General features: G+C 44.3%; 1 protein-coding gene across 3 annotated transcripts in view; it reads left to right on the forward strand.

Annotated features, from left to right (window-relative positions):
• Positions 1-505: 505 nt before the first annotated feature.
• RERG (RAS like estrogen regulated growth inhibitor) overlaps positions 506-26,772 on the forward strand; it is a 233,777-nt gene continuing 207,510 nt past the window's right edge. For 2 of the 3 annotated variants that reach the window (XR_013215988.1, XM_077267288.1), the window contains exon 1: positions 506-623. The gene's annotated coding sequence lies outside the window, so the exon portion shown is untranslated. Of the gene's footprint in view, positions 624-14,353; positions 14,448-26,772 lie in introns of all 3 variants that reach the window. The other variant, XM_077267289.1, reaches the window with a different exon arrangement.

The raw sequence follows: 26,772 nt of genomic DNA on the forward strand, positions 1-26,772 counted from the left end.
CAGTCCGGCCCTGCCGGGGGCACATACTTTTCTCTACTGTATACAGTGTGTATATTACATACAGGGGGCACATACTTTTCTCTACTGTATATAGTGTGTATATTACATACAGGGGGCACATACTTTTCCCTATACAGTGAGTGTGTATATTACATACAGGGGGCACATACTTTTCTCTACTGTATATAGTGTGTATATTACATACAGGGGGCACATACTTTTCTCTACTGTATATAGTGTGTATATTACATACAGGGGGCACATACTTTTCTCTACTGTATATAGTGTGTATATTACATACAGGGGGCACATACTTTTCTCTACTGTATATAGTGTGTATATTACATACAGGGGGCACATACTTTTCCCTATACAGTGAGTGTGTATATTACATACCGGGGACACGTACTTTGCACTGCTGCTTTGTGGCGCTGACAGTGATCTCTGCACGTTCGCTGCCATCTCCGTGCTCACCAGCAGGTGGCGATCACTCGCCGGGTACGGGCGGCGCAGCCTCCCACTCACCAGGTTCTCCTTGCAGCACTGACATCAGAGCAGCTGCAGCCGGAGGAGGTGAGGGATGCAGGGCTGATAATCAGGATGACGATCGCGCTGAGTTTCAGGTATAGATTGACATTTCACCTCCCTGTGTCGGGACAGAGTTCTGCATCGTGTGCGGTCTTGAATGAGAGGATTGTAGCTGTGAATTGAGAAGGTTATATAAGATACATGTTCAGTGTATGAACTGTGTGTTTTATGTGTGCAGTGTATGCTATTTGTACGTAGTGTATGGCTTGTGCGCATTGTGTATGTAGTGTATGCTGCTTGTATGCAGTGTATGAAGCGTGTACTGTATGTATGCAGTGTACGAGATATGTGCTATATGTATGCTGTGTATGAGTTTTGTTCAGTACGCATGCAGTGTATGGGTTGTGCACTGTACGTATGCAGTGTATGAAGTGCGTCCTGTATGTATGCAGTGTATGAGGTGTGTTATATCTATGCAGTGTATGAGGCATGTGATGTATGCAGTGTGTTGTATGTATTTAGTGTGTGCTGTATGTATGCAGTGTATGAGGTGTGTGCTGTATGTGCACTGGGTATGAGGTGTGTGCTGTATGTATGCAGTGTATGAGGTGTATATGTATGCAGTGTATGAGGTGTGTGCTGTATGTATGCAGTGTATGAGGTGTGTGCTGTATGTATGCAGTGTATGAGGTGTATATGTATGCAGTGTATGAGGTGTGTGCTGTATGTGCACTGTGTATGAGGTGTGTGCTGTATGTATGCACTGTATGAGGTGTGTGCTGTATGTATGCAGTGTATGAGGTGTGTGCTGTATGTGCACTGTGTATGAGGTGTGTGCTGTATGTATGCACTGTATGAGGTGTGTGCTGTATGTATGCAGTGTATGAGGTGTATATGTATGCAGTGTATGAGGTGTGTGCTGTATGTATGCAGTGTATGAGGTGTATATGTATGCAGTGTATGAGGTGTGTGCTGTATGTGCACTGTGTATGAGGTGTGTGCTGTATGTATGCACTGTATGAGGTGTGTGCTGTATGTATGCACTGTATGAGGTGTATATGTATGCAGTATATGAGGTGTGTGCTGTATGTATGCAGTGTATGAGGTGTGTGCTGTATGCATGCAGTGTATGAGGTGTGTGCTGTATGTGCACTGGGTATGAGGTGTGTGCTGTATGTATGAAGTGTATGCTGTATGTATGCAGTGTATGAGGTGTATATGTATGCAGTGTATGAGGTGTGTGCTGTATGTATGCAGTGTATGAGGTGTGTGCTGTATGTGCACTGTGTATGAGGTGTGTGCTGTATGTATGCACTGTATGAGGTGTATATGTATGCAGTGTATGAAGTGTATGCTGTATGTGCACTGTGTATGAGGTGTGTGCTGTATGTATGCAGTGTATGAGATGTGTGCTATTTGGATGCTGTGTATGAGGTGTGTGCTGTATGTATGAAGTGTGTGCTGTTTTTATGCTTTGCATGAGGTGTGCTCTGTATTTATGCAGCACATGAGGTGTGCGCTGTATGTAGTGCATGAGATGTGTGCTATAAATAAGCACTGTATGAATTGTGCACTCTATGTATTATGTGTGTACTGTATGTATGCAGTGTACAAGTCATCTGCTATATGTATGCAGTGTACCAAGTGTGTTCTGTATGTATGCAGTGTTTGAAGTGCATGCTGTATGCATGCAATGTATGAGGCATGTGCTGTTTGTATGCAGTGTATGAGGTGTGTGCTGTTTGTATGCAGTGTATGAGGTGTGTGTTGTATGTAATTACTGTATGAGGTGTGTGATGTATGTATGCAGTATATGAGGTCTATGTTGTATACTGTATATGCACTTTATAAGGCGTGTTCTGTATGTATGCAGTGTATGAGAAGTGTGCTGTATGTATGCAGTGTATGAGGTGTGTGCTGTATGTATGCAGTGTATGAGGTTGTGCTGTATGTATTCAGTGTACGAGATATGTGCTGTATGTACACATTATATGAGGTGTGTGCTCTATGTATGCACTGTATGAGGTGTGTGCTGTATCTATGCAGTGTATTAGATGTGTGCTGTATCTATGCAGTGTATTAGATGTGTGCTGTATCTATGGAGTGTATTAAATGTGTGCTGTATGTATGCAGTATATGAGGTGTATGTTGTATATATGCACTTTATAAGGCGTGTTCTGTATGTATGCAGTGTATGAGAAGTGTGATGTATGGCTGTATGTATGCAGTGTATGAGGTGTGTGTTGTATGTAATTACTGTATGAGGTGTGTGCTGTATGTACACATTATATGAGGTGTGTGCTCTATGTATGCACTGTATGAGGTGTGTGCTGTATGTATGCAGTATATGAGGTGTGTGCTGTATGTATGCAGTGTATGAGGTGTGTGCTGTTTGTATGCAGTGTATGAGGTGTGTGCTGTATGTACACATATGAGGTGTGTGCTGTATGTATGCAGTGTATGAGGTGTGTGCTGTATGTACACATTATATGAGGTGTGTGCTGTATGTATGCAGTATATGAGGTGTGTGCTGTATGTACACATTATATGAGGTGTGTGCTCTATGTATGCACTGTATGAGGTGTGTGCTGTATCTATGCAGTGTATTAGATGTGTGCTGTATGTATGCAGTGTATGAGGTGTGTGCTCTATGTATGCAGTGTATGAGGTGTGTGCTGTATGTATGCAGTGTATGAGGTGTGTGCTGTATGTATGCACTGTATGAGGTGTGTGCTCTATGTATGCAGTGTATGAGGTGTGTGCTGTATGTACACATTATATGAGGTGTGTGCTCTATGTATGCGCTGTATGAGGTGTGTGCTGTATGTACACATTATATGAGGTGTGTGCTCTATGTATGCACTGTATGAGGTGTGTGCTGTATGTATGCACTGTATGAGGTGTGCTCTATGTATGCACTGTATGAGGTGTGTGCTGTATGTATGCAGTATATGAGGTGTGTGCTGTATGTATGCAGTGTATGAGGTGTGTGCTGTATGTATGCAGTATATGAGGTGTGTGCTGTATGTATGCAGTGTATGAGGTGTGTGCTGTATGTATGCAGTGTATGAGGTGTGTGCTCTATGTATGCAGTGTATGAGGTGTGTGCTCTATGTATGCAGTGTATGAGGTGTGTGCTGTATGTATGCAGTATATGAGGTGTGTGCTGTATGTATGCAGTGTATGAGAAGTGTGATGTATGGCTGTATGTATGCAGTGTATGAGGTGTGTGTTGTATGTAATTACTGTATGAGGTGTGTGCTGTATGTACACATTATATGAGGTGTGTGCTCTATGTATGCACTGTATGAGGTGTGTGCTGTATGTATGCACTGTATGAGGTGTGTGCTGTATGTATGCAGTATATGAGGTGTGTGCTGTATGTATGCAGTGTATGAGGTGTGTGCTGTATGTACACATTATATGAGGTGTGTGCTCTATGTATGCACTGTATGAGGTGTGTGCTGTATGTAATTACTGTATGAGGTGTGTTGTGTATGTATGCAGAATATGAGAAGTGTGATGTATGGCTGTATGTATGCAGTGTATGAGGTGTGTGTTGTATGTAATTACTGTATGAGGTGTGTGCTGTATGTATGCAGTGTATGAGGTGTGTGTTGTATGTAATTACTGTATGAGGTGTGTGCTGTATGTACACATTATATGAGGTGTGTGCTCTATGTATGCACTGTATGAGGTGTGTGCTGTATGTATGCAGTATATGAGGTGTGTGCTGTATGTACACATTATATGAGGTGTGTGCTCTATGTATGCACTGTATGAGGTGTGTGCTGTATCTATGCAGTGTATGAGGTGTGTGCTGTATGTACACATTATATGAGGTGTGTGCTCTATGTATGCGCTGTATGAGGTGTGTGCTGTATGTACACATTATATGAGGTGTGTGCTCTATGTATGCACTGTATGAGGTGTGTGCTGTATGTATGCACTGTATGAGGTGTGCTCTATGTATGCACTGTATCAGGTGTGTGCTGTATGTATGCAGTATATGAGGTGTGTGCTGTATGTATGCAGTGTATGAGGTGTGTGCTGTATGTATGCAGTGTATGAGGTGTGTGCTCTATGTATGCAGTGTATGAGGTGTGTGCTGTATGTATGCAGTATATGAGGTGTGTGCTGTATGTATGCAGTGTATGAGAAGTGTGATGTATGGCTGTATGTATGCAGTGTATGAGGTGTGTGTTGTATGTAATTACTGTATGAGGTGTGTGCTGTATGTACACATTATATGAGGTGTGTGCTCTATGTATGCACTGTATGAGGTGTGTGCTGTATGTAATTACTGTATGAGGTGTGTTGTGTATGTATGCAGTATACGAGAAGTGTGATGTATGGCTGTATGTATGCAGTGTATGAGGTGTGTGTTGTATGTAATTACTGTATGAGGTGTGTGCTGTATGTACACATTATATGAGGTGTGTGCTCTATGTATGCACTGTATGAGGTGTGTGCTGTATGTATGCAGTATATGAGGTGTGTGCTGTATGTACACATTATATGAGGTGTGTGCTGTATGTATGCAGTGTATGAGGTGTGTGCTGTATCTATGCAGTGTATTAGATGTGTGCTGTATGTATGCACTGTATGAGGTGTGTGCTCTATGTATGCAGTGTATGAGGTGTGTGCTGTATGTACACATTATATGAGGTGTGTGCTCTATGTATGCACTGTATGAGGTGTGTGCTGTATGTATGCACTGTATGAGGTGTGCTCTATGTATGCACTGTATGAGGTGTGTGCTGTATGTATGCAGTGTATGAGGTGTGTGCTGTATGTATGCAGTATATGAGGTGTGTGCTGTATGTCTGCACTGTATGAGGTGTGTGCTGTATGTATGCAGTGTATGAGGTGTGTGCTGTATGTATGCAGTGTATGAGGTGTGTGCTCTATGTATGCACTGTATGAGGTGTGTGCTCTATGTATGCACTGTATGAGGTGTGTGCTGTATGTATGCAGTATATGAGGTGTGTGCTGTATGTATGCAGTATATGAGGTGTGTGCTGTATGTATGCAGTATATGAGGTGTGTGCTCTATGTATGCAGTATATGAGGTGTGTGCTATATGTATGCACTGTATGACGTGTGTGCTGTATGTATGCAGTGTATGAGGTGTGTGCTGTATGTATGCAGTGTATGAGGTGTGTGCTGTATGTATGCAGTGTATGAGGTGTGTGCTGTATGTATGCAGTGTATGAGGTGTGTGCTCTATGTATGCACTGTATGAGGTGTGTGCTGTATGTATGCAGTATATGAGGTGTGTGCTGTATGTATGCAGTATATGAGGTGTGTGCTGTATGTATGCAGTATATGAGGTGTGTGCTCTATGTATGCAGTATATGAGGTGTGTGCTATATGTATGCACTGTATGACGTGTGTGCTGTATGTATGCAGTGTATGAGGTGTGTGCTGTATGTATGCAGTGTATGAGGTGTGTGCTGTATGTATGCACTGTATGAGGTGTGTGCTCTATGTATGCACTGTATGAGGTGTGTGCTGTATGTATGCAGTATATGAGGTGTGTGCTGTATGTATGCAGTATATGAGGTGTGTGTTGTATGTAATTACTGTATGAGGTGTGTGCTGTATGTACACATTATATGAGGTGTGTGCTCTATGTATGCACTGTATGAGGTGTGTGCTGTATGTAATTACTGTATGAGGTGTGTTGTGTATGTATGCAGTATACGAGAAGTGTGATGTATGGCTTTATGTATGCAGTGTATGAGGTGTGTGTTGTATGTAATTACTGTATGAGGTGTGTGCTGTATGTACACATTATATGAGGTGTGTGCTCTATGTATGCACTGTATGAGGTGTGTGCTGTATGTATGCAGTATATGAGGTGTGTGCTGTATGTACACATTATATGAGGTGTGTGCTCTATGTATGCAGTGTATGAGGTGTGTGCTGTATGTATGCAGTGTATGAGGTGTGTGCTGTATGTATGCACTGTATGAGGTGTGTGCTCTATGTATGCAGTGTATGAGGTGTGTGCTGTATGTACACATTATATGAGGTGTGTGCTCTATGTATGCACTGTATGAGGTGTGTGCTGTATGTATGCACTGTATGAGGTGTGCTCTATGTATGCACTGTATGAGGTGTGTGCTGTATGTATGCAGTGTATGAGGTGTGTGCTGTATGTATGCAGTATATGAGGTGTGTGCTCTATGTATGCAGTGTATGAGGTGTGTGCTGTATGTATGCAGTGTATGAGGTGTGTGCTGTATGTATGCACTGTATGAGGTGTGTGCTCTATGTATGCAGTGTATGAGGTGTGTGCTGTATGTACACATTATATGAGGTGTGTGCTCTATGTATGCACTGTATGAGGTGTGTGCTGTATGTATGCACTGTATGAGGTGTGCTCTATGTATGCACTGTATGAGGTGTGTGCTGTATGTATGCACTGTATGAGGTGTGTGCTCTATGTATGCACTGTATGAGGTGTGTGCTGTATGTATGCAGTATATGAGGTGTGTGCTGTATGTATGCAGTATATGAGGTGTGTGTTGTATGTAATTACTGTATGAGGTGTGTGCTGTATGTACACATTATATGAGGTGTGTGCTCTATGTATGCACTGTATGAGGTGTGTGCTGTATGTAATTACTGTATGAGGTGTGTTGTGTATGTATGCAGTATACGAGAAGTGTGATGTATGGCTTTATGTATGCAGTGTATGAGGTGTGTGTTGTATGTAATTACTGTATGAGGTGTGTGCTGTATGTACACATTATATGAGGTGTGTGCTCTATGTATGCACTGTATGAGGTGTGTGCTGTATCTATGCAGTGTATTAGATGTGTGCTGTATGTATGCAGTGTATGAGGTGTGTGCTCTATGTATGCAGTGTATGAGGTGTGTGCTGTATGTATGCACTGTATGAGGTGTGTGCTATATGTATGCAGTGTATGAGGTGTGTGCTGTATGTATGCAGTGTATGAGGTGTGTGCTGTATGTATGCAGTATATGAGGTGTGTGCTGTATGTACACATTATATGAGGTGTGTGCTCTATGTATGCACTGTATGAGGTGTGTGCTGTATGTATGCACTGTATGAGGTGTGCTCTATGTATGCACTGTATGAGGTGTGTGCTGTATGTATGCAGTGTATGAGGTGTGTGCTGTATGTATGCAGTATATGAGGTGTGTGCTGTATGTATGCACTGTATGAGGTGTGTGCTGTATGTATGCAGTGTATGAGGTGTGTGCTGTATGTATGCAGTGTATGAGGTGTGTGCTCTATGTATGCACTGTATGAGGTGTGTGCTCTATGTATGTACTGTATGAGGTGTGTGCTCTATGTATGCACTGTATGAGGTGTGTGCTGTATGTATGCAGTATATGAGGTGTGTGCTGTATGTATGCAGTATATGAGGTGTGTGCTGTATGTATGCAGTATATGAGGTGTGTGCTGTATGTATGCAGTATATGAGGTGTGTGCTGTATGTATGCACTGTATGAGGTGTGTGCTGTATGTATGCAGTGTATGAGGTGTGTGCTGTATGTATGCAGTGTATGAGGTGTGTGCTGTATGTATGCAGTGTATGAGGTGTGTGCTCTATGTATGCACTGTATGAGGTGTGTGCTGTATGTATGCAGTATATGAGGTGTGTGCTGTATGTATGCAGTATATGAGGTGTGTGCTGTATGTATGCAGTATATGAGGTGTGTGCTCTATGAATGCAGTATATGAGGTGTGTGCTATATGTATGCACTGTATGAGGTGTGTGCTGTATGTATGCAGTGTATGAGGTGTGTGCTGTATGTATGCAGTGTATGAGGTGTGTGCTGTATGTATGCAGTGTATGAGGTGTGTGCTCTATGTATGCACTGTATGAGGTGTGTGCTCTATGTATGCACTGTATGAGGTGTGTGCTGTATGTATGCAGTATATGAGGTGTGTGCTGTATGTATGCAGTATATGAGGTGTGTGCTGTATGTATGCAGTATATGAGGTGTGTGCTCTATGTATGCAGTGTATGAGGTGTGTGCTGTATGTACACATTATATGAGGTGTGTGCTCTATGTATGCACTGTATGAGGTGTATGCTGTATCTATGCACTGTATGAGGTGTGCTCTATGTATGCAGTGTATGAGGTGTGTGCTGTATGTATGCAGTGTATGAGGTGTGTGCTGTATGTATGCACTGTATGAGGTGTGTGCTCTATGTATGCACTGTATGAGGTGTATGCTGTATCTATGCACTGTATGAGGTGTGCTCTATGTATGCAGTGTATGAGGTATGTGCTGTATGTATGCAGTGTATGAGGTGTGTGTTGTATGTAATTACTGTATGAGGTGTGTGCTGTATGTACACATTATATGAGGTGTGTGCTCTATGTATGCACTGTATGAGGTGTGTGCTGTATGTATGCAGTATATGAGGTGTGTGCTGTATGTATGCACTGTATGAGGTGTGCTCTATGTATGCACTGTATGAGGTGTGTGCTCTATGTATGCAGTGTATGAGGTGTGTGCTGTATGTATGCAGTGTATGAGGTGTGTGCTGTATGTATACACTGTATGAGGTGTGTGCTGTATGTATGCACTGTATGAGGTGTGCTCTATGTATGCACTGTATGAGGTGTGTGCTCTATGTATGCACTGTATGAGGTGTGTGCTGTATGTATGCAGTGTATGAGGTGTGTGCTCTATGTATGCACTGTATGAGGTGTGCTCTATGTATGCACTGTATGAGGTGTGTGCTCTATGTATGCAGTGTATGAGGTGTGTGCTGTATGTATGCACTGTATGAGGTGTGTGCTATATGTATGCACTGTATGAGGTGTGTGCTGTATGTATGCAGTGTATGAGGTGTGTGCTGTATGTATGCAGTATATGAGGTGTGTGCTGTATGTACACATTATATGAGGTGTGTGCTCTATGTATGCAGTATATGAGGTGTGTGCTGTATGTATGCAGTGTATGAGGTGTGTGCTCTATGTATGCACTGTATGAGGTGTGTGCTATATGTATGCACTGTATGAGGTGTGTGCTGTATGTATGCACTGTATGAGGTGTGTGCTATATGTATGCACTGTATGAGGTGTGTGCTGTATGTATGCAGTGTATGAGGTGTGTGCTGTATGTATGCAGTATATGAGGTGTGTGCTGTATGTACACATTATATGAGGTGTGTGCTCTATGTATGCACTGTATGAGGTGTGTGCTGTATGTATGCACTGTATGAGGTGTGTGCTCTATGTATGCACTGTATGAGGTGTGTGCTGTATGTATGCACTGTATGAGGTGTGTGCTATATGTATGCACTGTATGAGGTGTGTGCTGTATGTACACATTATATGAGGTGTGTGCTCTATGTATGCAGTATATGAGGTGTGTGCTGTATGTATGCAGTGTATGAGGTGTGTGCTGTATGTATGCAGTGTATGAGGTGTGTGCTGTATGTATGCAGTATATGAGGTGTGTGCTGTATGTACACATTATATGAGGTGTGTGCTCTATGTATGCAGTATATGAGGTGTGTGCTGTATGTATGCAGTGTATGAGGTGTGTGCTGTATGTATACACTGTATGAGGTTGTGCTGTATGTAATGTATGAGATGTACAAAATGCAACATAATGTTCTCGAGAGATTTTAACTTTCCAATAATTTGTTCAGAAACTCTCTTAAGGTACCGTCACACTAGGCGATATCGCCAGCGATCCGTGACGTTGCAGCGACCTGGATAGCGATATCGCTGTATTTGACACGCAGCAGCGATCTGGATCCCGCTGTGAAATTGCTGGTCGCTGCTAGAAGGTCTGCACTTTATTTGGTCGCTAGGTCGCCGTGTATCGCCGTGTTTGACAGCAAAAGCAAGGATACCAGCGATATTTTACACTGGTAACCAGGGTAAACATCGGGTTACTAAGCGCAGGGCCGCGCTTAGTAACCCGATGTTTACCCTGGTTACCAGCGTAAAAGTTAAAAAAACAAACAGCACATGCTCACCTGCGCGTCCCCCAGCCTCTGCTTCCTGACACTTACTGAGCGCCGGCCCTAAACTGAAAGTGAAAGCACAGCGGTGACGTCACCGCTCTGCTGTTAGGGCCGGAGCTCAGTCAGTGTCAGGAAGCAGAGGCTGGGGGACGCGCTGGTGAGTATGTGCTGTTTGTTTTTTTAACTTTTACGCTGGTAACCAGGGTAAACATCGGGTTACTAAGCGCGGCCCTGCGCTTAGCAACCCGATGCTTACCCTGGTTACCCGGGGACCTCGGCATCGTTGGTCGCTGGAGAGCGGTCTGTGTGACAGCTCTCCAGCGACCAAACAGCGATGCTGCAGCGATCGGCATCTCTGTCGCTATCGCTGCAGCGTCGCTTAATGTGACGGTACCTTTAGGCAAAAGTAATGGGTCCAGAAAATTCTTATCTCCTCTTGCTGACAACTTTATCTTTCAAAAGGTAGAAGGGAGAACAAGAAGATCTGCATTTTTGGACCCATTCTTATCAACAGGGAGGATATGGTTGTGGAAGTAAAGGTCTCTGGGAATTTAGGAGGTAGAGATCATGCTGTCCTCGAATTTTATGATTACAAGAAGAGAAGAAGACCAGGGGGGCTCAGACTTTAAGGTTGGACTTCAGAAAGGCAAATTTTAATGGACTCAGAAAGAGGGTAGGAAAGGTCCAGTAGCCGGATGTTCTAAAGGATGGAAATGTCCAAGAAAAATGGGAGATTTTGCTAAATGAAATTCTCACTGCACAATCGGTAAGAATAATATGAAAAGAAGGAAGAATTGGAAGCATTTAAAGAGACCAGGGTGGATGAACACAGAAATGAATCACTTGTTAGGCTACGTTCACATTTGCGTTGTGCGCCGCAGCGTCGGCGCCGCAACGCACAACGCAAATAAAAACGCAGCAAAACGCATGCACAACGCTGCGTTTTGCGCCGCATGCGTCGTTTTTTTCATTGAATTTGGACGCAGCAAAAATGCAACTTGCTGCGTCCTCTGCGCACCGACGCTGGCGCCGCAGCGACGCATGCGGCGCAAAACGCAAGTGCGCCGCATGTCCATGCGCCCCCATGTTAAATATAGGGGCGCATGACGCATGCGGCGCCGCTGCGGCGCCCGACGCTGCGGCGAGGACCGCAAATGTGAACGTAGCCTTAAAAAGGAAAAAAAATGTATATCAAATGGAAAGTTGGGGCATATCTACAGAAGAATATAATGCTGTTTGCAGGGAATAGAGGGCAAGAGTTAGGAGGGCTAAAGCCAGTAATGAAGTAAGACTTTAACCCCTTCACCCCCGGAGCTTTTTCCGTTTTTTCGTTTTTGTTTTTCGCTCCCCTCCTTCCCAGAGCCATAACTTTTTTATTTTTCCGTCAATATGGCCATGTGAGGGCTTATTTTTTGCGGGACGAGATGTACTTTTGAACGATACCATTGGTTTTACCATGCCATGTAACAGAAAACGGGAAAAAAATTCCAAGTGTGATGAAATTGCAAAAAAAGTGCAATCTCACACTTGTTTTTTGTTTGGCTTTTTTGCTAGGTTCACCAAATGCTAAAACTAACCTGCCATTATGATTCTCCAGGTCATTACGAGTTCATAGACACCTAACATGTCTAGGTTATTTTTTTATCTAAGTGGTGAAAAAAAATTCCAAAATTTGCTAAAAAAAAAAAAAAATTGTGCGATTTTCCGATACCCGTAGCGTCTCCAATTTTCATGATCTGCGGTCGGGTGAGGGCTTATTTTTTGCGTGCCGAGCTGGTGTTTTTAATGATACCATTTTGGTGTAGATATATTCTTTTGATCGCCTGTTACTGCATTTTAATGCAATGTCACGGCGACCAAAAAAGCGTAATTTTGGCGTTTTGATTTTTTTTCTCGCTACGCCATTTAGCGGTCAGGTTAATCCTTTGTTTTTATTGATAGATTCTGAACGTGGCGATACCAAATATGTGTATGTTTAATTTTTTTTTTATTGTTTTATTTTGATTGGGGCGAAAGGGGGGTGATTTGAACTTTTATATATTTTTTATTTTTTTTATATTTTTAAACACTTTTTTTTCTTAATTTTGGCATGCTTCAATAGCCTCCATAGGAGGCTAGAAGCATGCACTACACGATCGCCTCTGCTACATAGAGGTGAAGCACAGATCACCTTTATGTAGTAGAAATGGTGGTGTACTTTGAGCGCCGACCACAGGGTGGCGCTTAAAGCAATCGGCCATCAACAACCATAGAGGTCTCAAGGAGACCTCTGGTTGTTATGGCAATGCACCGCTGACCCCTGATCATGTGACGGGGGTCAGCGGTGCGAGCAGTTCCGGCCGCGTGGCCGGGAGCGCTAGTTAAATGCCGCTGTCAGCGCTTGACGGCGGCATTTAACTAGTCAATGGGCACGGGCGGATCGCGATTCCGCTCGCGCTCATTGCGTGCACATGACAGCTGTACAAAACAGCTGACGTCGCGGGTTTAAGGTGGGCTCACCGCCGGAGCCCACCTTAAAGCAGGGGATCTGCCAGCTGACGTACTATTCCGTCAGCTGGCAGAAAGGGGTTAAAGGGAGACCAAAAGCAGTAAAAAAGGATTTTGGGGGTATGTCAAAATCAAAAGAAAAGTTAAAGATGCTATAGGATTTTTACAAAATGAAAAGGGTTAAGTGGTCAGAAATGTTGAGAAGTCGAACTTTTACATTTCTATGTTGCATCTGTGTTCTCTAATAAAGCAAATGTAACATCAACTGATCTTCACCGTGCCATCGAAGGAATAGAAAAGTCCACACTATCTGTAACCAGAGAGATGGTGAGGGAACACTGAGCTAATTTACATGAATTTAAACCTCCTAGTCCAGATGAATTACATCCTAGGGTACTGAAAGAGTTAGCAGAGGAAATTGCAGAACAATAGCCAGAATCTTTGAAAAATCCTGGAAAACAGGATGTGTCCCAGAAGATTGGAGAAGGGCAAATGTCCCTGTCTTCAAAAAAGGAAGGAACACGGAGCCAGTAAATTATAGGCCAGTGAGCCTTACTTCTATACCAGGAAATATATTTGAACAAATTATTAAACAGCAAGTAGTAAGCACTTGGATAAGAATACAGTAATTAACCAGAGCCAGCATGGGTTTGTAGCAAGCAAGTCATGCCTGATTAATCTAATTTCCTTCTATGATGGAATCACTGACTGGATGAATCAGGAAAATGTGGTAGATATAGTGTATCTGGACTTCAGCAAAATATTTGATACAGTATCTCATACTATCCATATTGAAAAAATGACCAAGTATGTGATTGACAAGTCTACGGTTAGGTGGATTCGTAACTGGCTCAGTGATCGTATGCAAAGAGTGGTAATAAATGGTTGCACATCCAATTGAAAAATTGTTTAAAGTGGGGTACCACAAGGCTCTGTCCTGGCCCCAGTGTTAACATTTTTATAAATGATTTAGATAAGGAAACTGAAAGTAATCTAATGAAATTTGCAGACGATGCAAAGCTAGAAGGGATAGCTAACACTAGAGAAAAGAGAGAAAGGATTCAGAAGGATCTAGATAAGTTTAAACAGTGGGCAGCGACTAATAGAATGGTATTTAACAGGGAAAAATGCAAGATTCTACATCTGGGCAAGAAAAATGAAAATTACATCTATAGGATGGGAGGAATAGAACTAAGTAACAACACATGTGAAAAAGACTTGGGTATACTAATAGATCACAGACTGTACAGGAGTCAACAGTGTGATGCAGCAGCAAAAAAGGCAAACACAGTTCTAGGAGGTATTAAGAGAAGCCTAGAGTCTAAATCACATGAAGTAATTGTCCTTCTCTACTCCTCCTTGGTCAGGAATCATCTGAAATACTGTGTCCAGTTCTGTGCACCACATTTTTAAAAAGACATCGAAAAACTGGAGCAAGTGCAGAGAAGAGCGACCAGAATGGTGAGCGGACGGCAAAATATATCCTATGAGGAACGGTTAAAGGGTCTGGGAATATTTAGCTTGTAAAAAAGAAGGCTAAGAGTACACTTAATACCTGTCTACAAATATCTGAAGGGCTACCACAGTGTAGAGGAATCATCATTATTTTCATTTGCACATAGAAGCACAAGAAGCAATGGGATAAAACTGAAAGGGAGAAGACACAGATTAGAGTTTATAAAAAACTTTTTGACAGCGAGGGTGAAGAATGAGTAGAACAGGCTGCCATGAGATGTGGTGAGTTGTTCCTCAATGGAAGTCTTCAAACAGAGGCTGGACAGACATTTGCCTGAGATGGTTTAGTGAATCCTGCATTGAGCAGGGGATTGAACACAATGACCCTTGAACTGCAACATTCTAAGATTCTATGATTCTATGTATGCAGTATATGAGGTGTGTGCTGTATTTATGCAGTATATGAGGTGTGTGCTGTATGTATTTAGTGTATGAGGTTTGTCTGTGTCCTGTATGCTGTGTATGAGTTGTGTGCTATATACAGTGTATGAGGTGTGTGCTGTGTCAGGAAAACCTCTTTTAAATTTAGTCAAGAACTTGCAGCTCTCTGGCACCCACCTTACCCTCAGGTCAGTCAGGGTACTGCACCTAGGATTAATAGTTGCCGGAGAGGCTGCCATGTCACGTGCTGGTTATCGGGGCGCTCTGCAGTGAGGGCAGTATATATCCCCAGGCCGGAAGTATATATAAACCTCCGATCTGTCAATTCCAGGATCCCCCAATAATATCAGAACGCTATGCTGCCACCAATTCCTCGTTAGATATAAGCCGGTATGTTACCAAGCTTATATCGGGTCAGAAACCAACCCCAGGTAGTGTGAACTTGCGTGGAGTATGTGTTGGTTCAATCATAGAGCCAAAAGAATGAAGCTAGCAAATGTATAAGTTTACTCGAGAAAAAATTGGCAGTGTTTATAAAAATTAGAAAAGATATTACAAAAGTGACAAATACAAATATGTACAAATAGTTATAAAATAAAAGGGATAAAGGTACAAAACTTACTAAATCTCAGTCACAGGTATGATGTGTCGATAAAGGGGAGGAGAGTTCCCAAAGGAATGATTCAGCACCCCAGCATGGTGTTCTCAGCTGTCTCTCCAACTCTGAATGCCTCCCAAAATGGACATTCTTGTTTTATGGTTAGGCCATAAACTTAGAGACTCACACTTTGGCTAACCTCACATGTAGGCTGTTTTCCGGGAGATAACCCTACTCACAGGCCTGCGATATTGGCATTATTTTTTCCCCTGTGATTTTACTGTTCTTTAGAGTCCAAACACAGTATGTCTGTGATTTACTGGTGGGTAGAAATTCTTTTCCCAGGATTCCAATGGCCCTAAATGCCGCAAAACGCTGCCGTGCGTAGCCCTAATTGCCCAGATCCTGGAAATCTAATTTTCATGTTTTTAGGATTAATGAGTGATATTGAACTTTGACTTTATGTGTTATGCCTAGCAGACTAAAGGATTTTGGTGGACAAATACATTCTGCTCTCTGCTAGCTGACAAAGCCATAAACTCACATTCCACAATGACCATTTGGTGGAAGGGAGGGGTGAAGAGTGGAAATTCACAGAGAGGGGGAAAGGGGCTGCAAGAAGGATTTTGGCTATACAGAAACCATTGGTGGAAGGAGTAGCAGGAAGCTCTGGCTGTGTACCCCAAACAATAGAAAATAATTCAGATTTTCCTGACATGCTGTATGTATGCAGTGTATGAGGTGTGTGCTATATGCGTGCAGTGTATGAGGTGTGTGCTGTATGTAGGCAGTTTATGAGGTGTGTGCTGTATCTATGATGTGTATGAGATGTGTGCTGTATGTATATATTGTATGAGGTGTGTGCTGTATATGTGCATTGCAATGTGTGTGCACTGTATGAGGTGTTTGTACACTGTGTGTGGTGTGCTCTGTAAGGCCTCTTTCACACTTCCGTCTTTCTTTTTCCATCACAATCCGTTGTTTTGTGAAAAAAACAGATCCAGCAAATGGTGCTGCTGGATCCATTTTTTTCTCATAGACTTGTATTAGCGACGGATTGTGACGGATGGCCATACGTTTCACTCGTCGTGCGCTGGAACCGTCATAAAATTGCTGTGCGTCGGGCGGAGAAAACGTACAGAGGAACTTTTTTTGCACATCGGAAAATCGCTCAGTGACGGATCCTGCGCTGCCTGTCGTTGGCTATAATGGAAGTCTGGGTACAGGATTCGTCGCTGACTGTGAAAAGCAGGAATCCAGTGATGGATGCCGTCTTTTCAAACTGAGCATGAGCGGAAGAATTTCCCATCAGGGAAATTCTCTCTCGCTCTCTCTTTTTTACTATGCCTATGCAGCATCAGTAGTAAAAAGATATAATGTTAAAAATAATTAAAAAAATAAAAAATTGTGATATTCTTACCTTCTGGAGGCCCCCCCGATGCTCGTGATGCTGCCGGCAGCTCCGGTTCCCAGTGATGCATAGCGAAATGATGTAGCGGTCTTGCGAGACTGCTACGTCATCACAGGTCATTGTCTCGCTATTCATCACTGGGAACCGGAGCTGCCGGCAGTATCGCAAGCATCGGGAAAGCTGCAGGGGCTGTGCGGGACGCCAGAAGGTAAGAATATCATGATTTTTTAATTATTTTTATCATGGGTTGTGTTGCGTATGCGTTTTTGCAGCGAAAAACCGCAGCGAAGACGCATACATAACGTGTGCACATAGCCTTCTAGGATGCACTGGAACCGTCAAAAAAAACGGCTCCAGTGAATCCATTTTTTACAATCAGCTCAGGATCCGTCTTTTCAACAATTTGACGGATCCTGGGAAGATTGTAAATACGGAAGTGTGAAAGAGGCCTAAGTTGTATGTGTATTCTATAAGCTATGAGTCTACTGTTTGAGCTGTATGTGTGCACTGTGAAAGGTTTTACTCACTTAGCTGCGGTTGAGGTAGGCACAGGAAGCGGTTTCGTTAAGACGTCCAAGCAGGTTTATTAAGACTGCATAAACCGCTCAGGGAACCAAACAAAATCAAAGCCTTTTCCGGCACAAAGTGGAACCACAAAGTAATATTATGGGTTCTTAGGGTTAGGGTCCAGGGGTTCTTAAGGCCTTAGCACAGCCCAGCACACAGGAGACCCACACATCTCCAGACACTGAATGAGACACTTTTCTGCCAAACCACTCCCCTGGAGTGGGGATATGTGAGCAGTCATTTCCACCCATCTCTTTTGACTGCTCGTAAAACCCGGCCCTGGAATGGCCTAATAACTCTTTCAGTACTATATGTGCTGGAACATGCTTTCCCAAGCTTACATCACCGAAGCTACCAACCACAATGATACATATCTCTCCACAAGGACCTGTCCAGCAGCCATCTTACAACTGTATGTGCTGTATATGTGCACTGCAATGTGTGTGCACTGTATGAGGTGTGTAAACTGTGTAGGATGTGCTGTGTGAAGTCTATGTGTACTGTTTGAGCTGTGAGTGTACTGTTTGAGCTGCGTGTGTGCAGTGTATGTGGTGTTATGCTTGTGTGTACGTATTGTATGATTGGTGTGTGTAATGTTCAAGTTGTGTGTGAACGGTTTGAGTAGTGTGTCTGTGTGTGCACTCTGTATGAGGTGTGTAAACTGTGTAGGATGTGCTGTGTGAAGTCTATGTGTACTGTTTGAGCTGTGAGTGTACTGTTTGAGCTGCGTGTGTGCAGTGTATGTGGTGTTATGCTTGTGTGTACGTATTGTATGATTGGTGTGTGTAATGTACAAGTTGTGTGTGAACGGTTTGAGTAGTGTGTCTGTGTGTGCACTCTGTATGAGGTGTGTAAACTGTGTAGGATGTGCTGTGTGAAGTCTATGTGTACTGTTTGAGCTGTGAGTGTACTGTTTGAGCTGCGTGTGTGCAGTGTATGTGGTGTTATGCTTGTGTGTACGTATTGTATGATTGGTGTATGTAATGTACAAGTTGTGTGTGAACGGTTTGAGTAGTGTGTCTGTGTGTGCACTCTGTATGAGGTGTGTAAACTGTGTAGGATGTGCTGTGTGAAGTCTGTACTGTTTGAGCTGTGAGTGTACTGTATGAGCTGCGTGTGTGCAGTGTATGTGGTGTTATGCTTGTGTGTACGTATTGTATGATTGGTGTGTGTAATGTACAAGTTGTGTGTGAACGGTTTGAGTAGTGTGTCTGTGTGTGCACTCTGTATGAGGTGTGTGCTAATCCTTTTGTTCTTAGGTGACTTGAGCCACAGACAGAAAAGTCTGGCACCATTTTCCTCCTCTGTCCTCACTGATATTTTTCCCGAGCGAGGAGCTCACATGTGTTTTCAGAGTCTTATTTTCAGGCCGCCATTTCATGTGGATGGCTGCCTTGTAGGTGAAGTAAAGATCAACATGATTACTGGCTGAGGTTTTCTTCTCTTTATTTATATAAAATAATGTGTTACAAATTTCAAAAATATCCTGTCTGTCATGGGTTTACTGTGAAAGAGAGGAGCCAGAAGACCGCAGCATCTGATTTCCCTTACTCCTGCACTTATTAGAAGCACTTCACCTTCATATTAAATGGTGCAGGTGTCATTAAGGCTATGCACTGGTAGCCACTCCTATCTCCTATATAATCTGGGTCCTGGGTGGCACTCATTGTCAGACATAGCTTTTGCTGCATGGCTGGAAGTTGTTGGTGTTTATTATTGTAGAAGGCATTTTGGTGGATTTATCTGTGACTGTTGCTAGGTTTTGGGTGTGTGATAATTCCCCTTCTTCTCCTACTTTGGTTTAATCCCATCCTCCACTCCCCAGTGTTTACCTATGTTGTTTATGTATGTATATTTGCATGTTTGGTATTGCTTGTTATTCCTGTTCGTATTACCTTGTTAGTCTGGTTGATGTATTACGGTACACTACTGCTCTCCTCTTCCTTGGATGGGTGAAGGTTACTGATTGAGGGGGGATTCAGGATCTGAGGCAAGGTATGTGGCCCAGGCGTCTTCACCATCAGAAGTAATCTGGAGAACAGATGAGCTAGGGCGCCCCTAGCGTTAGGGACATGGAAGGAGTCCAAGGTCCGGGGTCACCTGAAAACAGAGTTGTGACATTATCAGGAACCGAGGAGCAACGTGGAGGGATAATAATCTCTCTTCTTCAGGGTGACCCCAAAGCATGGGCATTCTCTCTACCATCTGACTTCCAGATGACAATCCCAACCCCTTCTTCCTGACTGAGTCCACACATTTCTGCTTCAGCAGGGGAATCGGCCAGTGGAGGAGTATTGCTCTGATTTTCAGAGGTGGTTCACTGACACTAAGGGGAATTACCTCGCGCTCTGTAGACAGTTCTATCAAGGGCTATCAGTAAGAGAGAAGAATGCCTAAGCCCTGATTGAGACTCCAGTTTCCCTTGAGGCAGCCATGTCTCTGGCTATCCGGGTGGATTACCGTCTTCACCAGAGATATAAAGAAACACCCCAATGTGCGGAAGATCTGAGGCCAAGGAAAACCTGGCCTGAGTTATCTGAGGAAACTATGCAGTTGGATGGGGCAACTCGTTCTGGAAAGCAGTCTGTTGTTCGGCGCAAAGGGAAGTATGTTTTTACTGTGGTAGAAAGAGCCATTTCATGGGCACATGTCCTTCCCTAGATAACTGTAAACACCCACCAGAAAACTAAGGAGCCTGGGTTGTGGGAAGATTAGCAACTTGAGTGTACATACCTCCTCCGTGGGTAGGACGCAATTTTTTCTTCCTGCTGAAGTATCTGGGTGGCTATAATGTGGTTATTTGTGCCTTTCTGGACAGTGGGGCGTGTTTTAACCTCAAATCACATACACTATCCAGACGTATACTCATAATCTCCATTGACTCCACACCCTTGAGATAGGGGTATTTTACTCAAGTCATCCAAGGGTTACATCTACAAGTAGGAGCCATACACTCAATAAAGGTATTGACTGTTATCTGCTGGAGTTTTTGCCCTCTCCTGTGGTTTTTGGACTACTTTGTCTCATGCTGCATAACCCTGTGGTAGATTGTCAGACTCAGGAGGTGATAAAGTGGAGTGAGTAATATCAAAGACACTGCTTGAGCACCCAACTTGCAATCATGGATACCCAGTCTTGTGCCTAACTACCTGTCTGACTTTGGAGATGTGTTCTCGGAGCAGGGGTCCCAAGAAATTCCTCCCCATCATCCTTATGACTGCCCCGTTAATCTTGTCCCTGGGGCCAAGCTGCCAAAGAGCAGATTATATAATATCTCTGGTCCATAGAGGCAGGCCATATAGGACTATATCACGGAAAGTTTGGCAAAGGGTCAGATCAGACCATCCTCATCCCCCACTGTTGCGGGGTTTTCTTTGTAAAGAAGAAAGATGGAGGTTACACCCCTGCCTAGATTTCCTCAAACTCCATCAGATCACAATCCGGGATCCATGTCCGCTCCCTCTCATCCCGGATCTCTTTAATCAGATTGTAGGAGCAAGATGGTTTTTTAAACTGGATCTCAGGGGTGTATAATCTCATTCATATTAAAGAGGGGGATGAGTGGAAGACAGCTTTCAATACTCCTAAGGGACACTATGAATCATAGAATCATAGAATGTTAGAGTTGGAAGGGATCTCCTGGGTCTTCTGGTCCAACCCCCCTGCTCAAAGCAGGAGTCGCTAAATCATCCCAGACAGATGTCTGTCCAGCCTCTGTTTGAAGACTTCCATTGAAGGAGAGATCCCAACCTCTCGTGGCAGCCTGTTCCACTCATTGATCACCCTCACTGGCAAAAAATGTTTTCTAATATCTAATCTGTGTCTCCTCCCATTCAGTTTCATTCCATTGCTTCTAGTCTTTCCTTGTGCAAATGAGAATAAAGATGATCCTTCTACAATGTGACAGCCCTTGATATATTTGTAGACAGCTATTAAGTCTCCTCTAAGTCTTCTTTTTTGCAAGCTAAACATTCCCAAATCCTGTAACCGTTGCTCATAGGACATGGTTTGCAGACCATTCTGGTTGCTCTTCTCTGAACTTGCTCCAGTTTGTTGATGTCTTTTTAAATGTGGTGCCCAAAACTGGACACAGTATTCCAGATGAGGTCGGACCAAAGAGGAGTAGAGGGCAATAATGACTTCATGTGATCTAGACTATATGCTTCTGTTAATACATCCCAGAATTGTATTTGCCCTTTTTGCTGCTGCATCACACTGTTGACTCATGTTCAGTCTGTGATCTATTAGTATACCCAAGTCTTTTTCACATGTGCTGTTGCTTAGCCCTATTCCTCCCATTCTGTATATGCTTTTGTCATTTTTATTGCCCAGATGTAGTACTTTGCATTTTTCCCTGTTAAAAATCATTGTTAGTTGCTGCCAACTCTCTAGTTTATTTATATCTTTTTGAATCCTCTATCTTCTCTAGTATTAGCTATCCCTCCTAGCTTTGTGTCATCAGCAAATTTAATCAGTTTACCCTCAATTCCTTCATCTAAATCATTGATAAAGATGTTGAATAATACAGGGCCCAGGACAGAGCCCTGTGGTACCCCACTTGAGACATTCTTCCAACTGGATGTGCAGCCATTTACAACCATTCTTTGGGTCCGATCACTAAGCCAGTTAGGAATCCAGCTAACAGTTGCCTTGTCCATTCCATACTTAGTCATTTTTTTCAATAAGGATTGTGTGAGATATTTTGTCAAATGCTTTGCTGAAGTCAAGATATACTTTATCTACAGCATTTCCCTGATCCACCCAGTCAGTGATTCTGTCATAGAAGGAAATTAAGTTAGTCTAACATGACTTATTAGTTACAAACCCATGCTATTTAATCACTTCATTCTTATCCAGGTACTTACATACATGTTGCTTAATAATTTGTTCAAAGATCTTTCGTGGTATAGATGTCAGACTCAACGGCCTATAGTTCCTTGGGTCCACCTTCTTCCCCTTTTTGAAGATAGGAATAACATTTGTTCTTCTCCAGTCTTCTGGGACTTCTCCTGTTCTCCAAGAACTTTCAAAGATTATGGAGAGTGATTCAAAAAGTTCTTCTGCTATCTCCTTCAGTACTCTGGGGTGTAATTCATCTGGACCCTGAGACTTAAATTTGTTTATGTTAGCTAAGTGTTTCCTCACTATCTTTTTGTTTATAGATATCCTGTATTCTTCTATTCCCTTAATAGGACAGTGAAAATCAGTTGATGTTAGATTTTCTTTCTGAGAAAAAACATGCAAAATAGGAATTTAAAAGGTGAGCCTTCTCAACATCCTTTCTTACTGTTAGGGCTAGCGGAACGCACCGAGAAAATAGTTTTTTATTGTTATTGATGCGTTCGCAGCCCGGGGGTCCACCCTGCAGGAAAACCTGCTGCTAGCAAATGGCAGCACTATATGGCGGTATTGGCTAGCTCTGTTAACTCACAGAACAGCCGTGAAAGCAAAGCACTGCACCCTGTTAGACTTCACAGGAGCACAGGCTAACTGCCCAACAGAGAGCAGTCAGTGGTCATGCATGCACACAAAACTCCTCGCCGGAGGTGCCAGCGTTCTAGGGGCTTATTTCAGCCAGGTCCCTGAATACACACAAACACACAAACTCCTCGCCGGAGGTGCCAGCATTCTAGGGGCTTATTTCAGCCGGGTCCCTGAACACAATCTTACATGACCACACTGGCGCAAAGCACATAACTTAGAAAGATACTAGCGCATGGCCGTGCGGCCATGCAAGCCTATTATAGCTGCAGCCAGAACAAGACCTTCCTAGAAGGACCAATGAGAAGCTGCCACAAAGCCTGAGCACCTTCAGGACCTTCCTGGAGGACCAATGGGCTTTGCTGCAGTATCCAAGCATGTGACCCTCGATCTCCAATGAGAGATCTTACCCTGGGCATGCTCAGAAGGAGAAAAGCAGGACTTAGTCCCAAAAGCATCTGCTCGCCGCTGCCCAGTACTGACTTCAATGGCAGAAGCTGGAAAAACAGCAGTAATCCTCTTCACAGAGTCAGATTGAGCGAGACGCTGGGACCGACATCTCCGCTGAGCAGCCTCCACTGCGGCAGGAGAAGAATGGGAGACCGCAGCGGAGATGGCCCGAGATTCCCCCTGTGCAGATGCGGGAACTCGACCCCTAACATTATCCCCCCTCCTTGGACCTCACTATGCTCGAAGGCAGCAATGAGCTTCGGAGCCTGAATGTGCTCAGCAGGCTCCCAAGACCTGTCCTCAGGACCATAACCCTTCCAGTCCACCCAAAAAATTTTTTGCCACATACCACCTTGTACCCCAAAATAGCGTTCACCTCGTAATCGTCCGTACACGAACCCGATGTCCCAGCAGATGACTCGGAAAACCGGGACATGTATACGGGTTTCAAGAGGGACACATGAAAGGTGTCGGTGATACCCAGGCGTGGCAGAAGGGCTAAACGATAGACCACAGGGTTAACCTGTTCGAGTACCTTGAAAGGACCTAAGTAGCGAGGTGCAAACTTAGTGGACTCAACTCGCAGCCTGATGTTACGGGCGAAGAGCCACACCAAGTCACCAGGAGCAAATGTCGGAGCGGGGCGCCGATGTGCATCGGCGGAGGACCTCATTCTCTCTTTGGAGGCCCGAATGGCATCCTGAGTGCGGTCCCAAATATCCCATGCTTCCACAGCCCAGTCTGCCACCCTGGAGTCGGCGGAAGACACGGGCATAGGCACAGGTACCCGCGGATGCTGACCATAGTTGAGGAGGAAAGGGGTTTGTCCAGTGGAGGTGGCTACGGCGTTGTTCAGCGCAAACTCCACCCACGGTAGCAAGGATGCCCAGTCATCCTGCCTGGCTGAGACAAAATGTCGCAGATTTGTGACCAAGGTCTGATTGGCCCTCTCTACCAACCCATTCGTCTCGGGATGATATGCGGAAGAGAGATTTAACTCAATGCTGAGAAGACGACAAAGCTCTCTCCAGAACCGAGACGCAAACTGGGGACCCCGGTCACTGACAATTTTGTCTGGCATACCGTGTAGGCGGAAGATGTGTTTTATGAACAACGCAGCCAAGGCCCGTGCAGAAGGTAACCGTGGAAGCGGCACCAAATGCACCATTTTGGAAAAATGATCAGTGATAACCCAAATGATGGTACAGCCACGAGACTTGGGCAAACCCACCACAAAATCCATCCCGACCATTTCCCAGGGCCTGTCTGCCACCGGCAAGGGATAGAGTAACCCAGCTGGCCATTGTCGAGGAGACTTATTTTTGGCGCAGGAGACACACGCCTGAATATAATCTCTGACATCACGGACCATATGTGGCCACCAGTACGTCCTCGCCAACAGCTCAGATGTCCTCTTTGTCCCAAAGTGTCCACCCACCCTGGATGAATGAGCCCAAGAGAGAACCTCTGGTCACAAATTGATGGGTACAAAAGTCTTGCCCGGAGGCACAGACTCTAGCGAAACCGGAGCTACGGTTCTCAGACTCTCGGAAGGGACAATAAGCCGAGGCTCTCCTTCCTCCTCCTCAGATGACACAACAGAGCGAGAGAGGGCGTCAGCACGAATGTTCTTCTCCCCAGCGAGATAATGGAGGGTGAAATGAAACCAGGAGAAGAACAAGGACCATCTGGCCTGGCGAGAATTTAGCCGCTGAGCTGTTTGCAAATATAATAAATTTTTGTGGTCCGTAAAGACTTGAAAGGGAAAACGAGCCCCCTCCAAGAGATGTCTCCACTCAGAGAAAGCCAACTTCATTGCTAACAACTCCCTGTCCCCGATGGAATAATTCCTCTCCGCTGGTGTGAAGTTCTTGGAGAAGAAGAAGCAAGGATGCTTCCGACCTTGAGCATGCTTTTGGAAGAGGACTGCTCCTGCACCAACGGATGAGGCATCCACCTCCATTATAAACGGCTTATCTACATTGGGGCGATGTAGAACGGGAGCACTAGCAAAATGAGACTTAATAGAAGAGAAGGCCCTGGAGACCTCTTCAGACCACAATTTTGGATTTGCTCCCTTCTTGGTGAGGGCTACCAAGAGAGCCATCAAAGTTGAGAAGTGGGGAATGAACTGGCGGTAATAATTAATGAACCCCATAAAGCGCTGCACCGCTTTGAGAGAATGGGGTTCTTGCCACTCCATCACAGCCTGTAGTTTGGCAGGATCCATAGCCAATCTCTGGGCTGAGATGATATAGCCCAGGAAAGGTAAAGACTCCTGCTCAAACACACACTTCTCCAACTTTGCATAGAGAGAATTTGCCCGTAAGAGGTCGAAGACTCTGCCAACATCTCTCCGGTGGGAGTCAATATCTGGAGAAAAGATGCGAATATCATCCAGATAGATTACGACCGAGGTGGAGAGCATATCTCGGAAGATGTCGTTGACAAAGTCTTGGAAAACGGCTGGGGCATTACAGAGCCTGAAGGGCATCACCAGATACTCATAGTGCCCATCTCTGGTGTTAAACGCCGTCTTCCATTCGTCCCCCTCACGGATGCGAATCAGGTTATAAGCACCCCGCAGATCTAATTTGGTAAATACCCTTGCTCCCCATAGCCTATCAAAAAGCTCAGAAATCAGGGGCAGCGGGTACTTATTCTTAACGGTGATGGCGTTAAGACCCCTGTAATCTATGCAAGGACGTAACTCTCCGTTCTTTTTCTGAACGAAATAGAACCCCGCCCCTGCAGGTGACACTGACTTCCTAATGAACCTTCTTGCCAAATTCTCCTGGATGTATTGGGACATAGCCTCCGTTTCCGGGAGAGAGAGGGGATAGACACGTCCCCGAGGAGGTTCTGCTCCAGGCAAGAGATCTATAGGACAGTCATAGGGACGGTGAGGCGGAAGGGTCTCCGCAGCCTTTGTGGAGAAAACATCTGCATAGGACCAATAGCATTCGGGAAGAGAAGAGAGATCTGCAGGTATCTCCGTGGTGGAAACCTGAACGCACTCTTTCACACATCTGCCCTTACAAGATTCACTCCGACCCAATATCCTCCCTGAGGTCCACTCAATATGTGGAGAGTGGAAACGGAGCCAGGGTATTCCCAGCAGAATCTCATCCATTCCCTCGGGAAGGACAAGAAGGGAAATAATCTCCTGGTGGGATGGGGACATGGCTAATGTGAAAGGGACAGTCTGGTTTGTGATTTGTAACGGAAGTGTCGACCCATTCACCACTCTAACAGTTACTGGTTTGGTGAGCATCACCAGAGGTACTGCGTGGCGCAGAGCAAAAGCAGAGGACATGAAATTTCCCTCTGCACCTGAATCCACACAAAGCTCTACTGCAAGAGTGGATGAGCCCAACAGAATT

The sequence above is a fragment of the Ranitomeya variabilis genome, chromosome 5 (genome assembly GCF_051348905.1).
Source record: "Ranitomeya variabilis isolate aRanVar5 chromosome 5, aRanVar5.hap1, whole genome shotgun sequence".
In the NCBI taxonomy this organism is placed as follows: domain Eukaryota; kingdom Metazoa; phylum Chordata; class Amphibia; order Anura; family Dendrobatidae; genus Ranitomeya; species Ranitomeya variabilis.